Consider the following 4,831-nt stretch of genomic DNA (forward strand, 5'->3'; position numbering starts at 1 on the left):
AACAAGTAAAATGAGAAATCAAATTAGAAAATTTGAAACGAGTAATTTGAAACAAAGGGAGTATTTTATTGAGCCAAAACGGAAATCCCCTTTGTAATTTTAGTAAGAGCTTAGCAGAAATTGCTAAACATGCGGACCTACTTTGAGTTCATGAATTTGACCTCGAGTTTTGAGAACATTGTATTTATAACAGCTAGTGAAGTAATCAAGGTGACTTGTATGCCACTTATAAATACAACTAGTGGGGTAACAGTATTAATTCAGAGCATCAGCTTTAACTACTGGAACAAAAGCAATTAAAGTTTATCTTTCTTTATTAATGAAAATTCAATCAGTACTAATTTTCTAAATACGCATTCTCGGGCACTACCTTCTTCAGTTCATTTCTTCCCATTTTGACCAATAATCAGAATATACTATAAAAATATAAAATTTTACAGTAGATAGGCACCAACGATCCTAGTTACTCTAACTTGAAATTTATCAAAATCCTAATGCAGCAAGTAAAAGACATTGAAGCATTTCACTGAGCATTGTTTTGCCTCAACTAAAGAATGCCACCTTCATTTGAACCCCCCAGCACCAAAGTAGAAAGGTCCATTCAGCAGCCAAGAGAATAGCATCCTTCTACTTGATGCCGATAATTGATGTCCCAGTCACATATGAAAACCTATTAAGAACAACAACAGTAAAAATTGCAAACATCTAGAGCAAAGTAAGGGGTTATAAAGGGAAATTACATATATATAATTTCAATTTGCGAGTGAGCATATACATAATACCTTAGTGGGAACAGCTATCAATTTGCTCCCACACATACATATTACTAATGAACTCTTGCTTTGCTTCATTATTTGAAGAAAAAGGTCTTTCTTTTCACTACCCTCCCCAAAAATCACACATCAAAGAAGAAAAATACACTCAAATTGATACTACTCCCATGTTCGTTTTTACTTGACATTATTGATATACATTTAACCTATCAAATATATACATAAAACAACAACAACAACAACAACAACAAACCCAGTGTATTCCCACTTAGTGGGGTCTGGGGGGTAAGATGTACGCAGTCCATACCTCTACCTCTGATGAAGTAGAAAGGCTGTTTCCGAAAGACCCCCGGCTCAAGTCACGAGATATCACACAAACACATAGTACAGCATAGCAGCAGATGACATAACATAGATACGGCACCCATAGGGAATATAAAAAAGAGTAAAGCAGGAATGCAGGAATATAAAGCAGAGGAAAGCACACAGATTCGTAATAAACATGGAACACGGAACACGAAACACTGAATACAGAATCATAACAGGAATACACCCCCACCAATTAATTCCCTACACTAGCGACCCGAACTGGCCCTAATCCTCTGCCGTAATTCGCATCTTCCAGACCTTCCTATCTAGGGTCATGTCCTCGGTGAGCTGTAACTGTTCCATGTCCCGCCTAATCACCTCACCCCAGTACTTCTTCGGTCTACCTCTACCCCGTCTAAAACCATCCAACGCTAGCCTCTCACACCTACGGACCGGGGCATCCATGCCCCTCCTCTTCACGTGTCCGAACCATCTCAATCGTGCTTCCCGCATCTTACACTCCACTGAAGTCACACCAACCTTCTCCCGGATAGTCTCATTCCGAACTCTATCCCCTCGGGTCAGTCCACACATCCAGCGCAACATCCGCATTTCTGCCACCTTCATTTTTTGGATGTGGGAGTTCTTAACTGGCCAACACTCCGCTCCATACAGCAAGGCCGGACGGACTACCACCCTATAGAATTTGCCTTTAAGCTTGGGCGGCACCTTCTTATCACACAGCACCCCCGATGCGAGTTTCCACTTCATCCATCCCGCCCCAATACGGTGCGAGACATCCTCATCAATCTCACCATTACTCTGGATCACGGACCCGAGATACTTGAACTTATCCCTCTTCCCTACCTCCTGTGCTTCTAGCCTCACTACTACCTCATTCTCCCGCCTCACGTCATTAAACTTACATTCCACATACTCTGTCTTGGTTCTGCTCACCCTGAACCCTTTAGACTCCAGAGTTTGCCTCCACAACTCTAATTTGTCATTCACACCCCCTCGAGTCTCATCTATCAGGACTACATCGTCTGCAAAAAGCATACACCACGGCACCTCCCCTTGGATACGCCGCGTCAACACATCCATTACTAACGCAAACAAAAAGGGACTAAGAGTAGATCCCTGATGCAATCCTGTCAGGACAGTGAAATGCTCTGAGTCTCCGCCCGCCGTCCTCACCTGGGTTTTCGCTCCCTCATACATATCCTTAATTACTCGTATATATGCCTGCGGTACTCCACTCACCTCCAAGCATCTCCAAAGCACTTCCCTGGGGACTTTGTCGTACGCCTTTTCCAGGTCGATGAACACCATGTGCAGATCCTTCTTCCTCTCCCTATACTGCTCCACCAACCTCCGTACCAGGTGGATTGCCTCCGTCGTCGAGCGGCCGGGCATAAATTCGAACTGGTTTTCCGAAATAGACACTATCCGTCTCAGCCTCACCTCGACCACTCTCTCCCATATCTTCATAGAGTGACTCAGTAACTTAATCCCCCTATAGTTATTGCAACACTGAATGTCCCCTTTATTCTTATAGAGGGGAATCATGGTACTCCACCTCCACGCCTCGGGCATCTTTGTCGTCCTGAAAATTTCATTGAACAATGCAGTCAACCACCTTACACCAGCCTCTCCAACGAACTTCCAAAACTCCACCGGTATCTCATCCGGCCCCGTCGCCCTACCCCTTCGCATCCTGCGGACTGCCTGTCTAACCTCGTCTACCTTAAAACGTCTACAATAGCTAAAATCCCGACACTCCCCTGAGTGCTCCAGTTCCCCTAACACAATAGCTCTGTCCCCCTCGTCATTCAAGAGCGTATGAAAGTACGACTGCCATCTCTTCTTTATGTGACCGTCCTCCACCAACACTCTACCGTCCTCCCCCTTAATGCACCTCACCTGATCGAGGTCACGACCCTTCCTCTCCCTAGCCTTAGCGAGTCGGAACAACTTTTTCTCCCCTCCTTTCCCCTGTAACCCTACATACAAGCTCTCAAAAGCGGCCGTCTTAGCTGCCGTGACCGCTGACTTCGCCTCCTTCCTCGCTAGCTTGTACTCTTTCCTGTTTACCCGCTTCTCTTCTTCGTCCTTACTTTCCACCAACTTAGCATACGCCTCTTTCTTGGTCTGCACTTTTTTCCCCACCTCTTCATTCCACCACCAATCCCCCCGATGATGTCCGGCCCGGCCCCTAGAAACACCCAACACCTCCCTTGCATTCTCCCTGATGCACGTTTCCGCCCTGTCCCACATAATATCCACGTCCCCCCTACACTCCCACACCCCCATTCCCGCCAACCTCTCCCCTATCTCCCACGCATTCACTGGCGTCAAGCCGCCCCACTTAATTCTCGGTCTACTCTCCTTACTCCTCCGCTTCCTATTCTTCTTTATACCCAAATCCATAACCAAGAGCCTATGTTGAGTCGAAAGATTCTCACTCGGAATGACTTTACAGTCTTTACACAACGCCCTATCCCCTTTCCTAAGCAACAAAAAGTCAATCTGGGTCCTGGCTATCGCGCTCCGAAAAGTGATCAGGTGCTCGTCCTTCTTCGGGAAGCCCGAGTTCACCACCACCAGCCCAAACGCCCTCGCAAACTCCAATAGGGTCGCACCCTCTTCATTTCTCTCCCCAAAACCAAAACCACCATGCACATCCCCAAAGCCTCCCGGTAGCGCCCCAATGTGCCCGTTGAAATCCCCTGCTACAACAATCTTCTCCGAACTGGGCACGCCTCTCACCACCTCCTCCAAAGCCTCCCAGAACCGCATCTTCTCCTCCCCCTCCGATCCCACATGCGGTGCATAGGCACTACACACGTTCAGGGTAAACCCCCGAATGACCAACTTAATAGTCATCAACCTATCGTTGATCCTCTTCACCTCCACTACCTGACCTCTAAGCTCTTCATCTACCAAGATGCCAACTCCATTCCTACGCCTGTCGCTCCCAGAGTACCACAGCTTGTAACCGTCCACATCCCTAGCCTTAGACCCTACCCACTTGGTCTCTTGGACACACGCAAGGTTGATCCTTCTCTTCCTAAGAATCTTCACCAGCTCTATGGACTTCCCCTGAAGGGTCCCTATATTCCAAGACCCAACCCTCAGCCTACCGTCGCTATCCACGCGCCCCCCACTACCCCCCCTCGGCCAACCCTTGGCCTCCCACCCACTCCCGCTCTCTCCCCATCTCCCGCCCCCACCACAGCCCCACGCCCCAACCCCCTCGGACATGACCCTAACCACCCATTACCACCCACAGCCACAACTACACGAAAAAGTAGGAAAATATAAGGATATACCCGGTGACAATATCAAAGCAGCAACAAGGAGATACAAGACACACACACGTTCAAAGGAAAACTCCCGAAGCAAAACTAAGAAGCGACCACAGCAACAGCAACAACAGACAACAGGCAATGTTCACAAATCCCACGCAAGTCAAGGTACACGGGCTACTACGAGCATAGTACTAAGAATGGAATATGAAAGAATGAACTAAAATGCAATATGAAATAACGAAATAACAAAGGTTAGAAGTCACCGGATTTCGCTTGGGGCTGCGGCTGCTGGAGACGGCGTGGCGGGTGCAGGCGGAGTGTCGGCCTGTTGGAGACCAAGTTGGCGGCTGGGGACCGGGCGGCAGCTGGTTGAATGCTTGGTTGGGGGGGGTATGGACAGTACCGTAGGGGGGGGGGTATGAATAGCTGGGGGGGGGG

At 47.9% G+C, this 4,831-nt stretch overlaps 1 protein-coding gene across 8 annotated transcripts in view; it reads right to left on the reverse strand.

Moving 5' to 3' along the window:
• Nucleotides 1-296: 296 nt before the first annotated feature.
• Nucleotides 297-4,831, reverse strand: part of LOC107876705 (cleavage and polyadenylation specificity factor subunit 3-I) — a 10,472-nt gene continuing 5,937 nt past the window's right edge. For all 8 annotated transcript variants that reach the window (XR_007057685.1, XR_007057686.1, XR_007057684.1 and 5 more), the window contains one exon: nucleotides 297-670. The gene's annotated coding sequence lies outside the window, so the exon portion shown is untranslated. The remainder of the gene's footprint in view (nucleotides 671-4,831) is intronic.

Source organism: Capsicum annuum, chromosome 7, assembly GCF_002878395.1.
Source record: "Capsicum annuum cultivar UCD-10X-F1 chromosome 7, UCD10Xv1.1, whole genome shotgun sequence".
Taxonomy (NCBI): domain Eukaryota; kingdom Viridiplantae; phylum Streptophyta; class Magnoliopsida; order Solanales; family Solanaceae; genus Capsicum; species Capsicum annuum.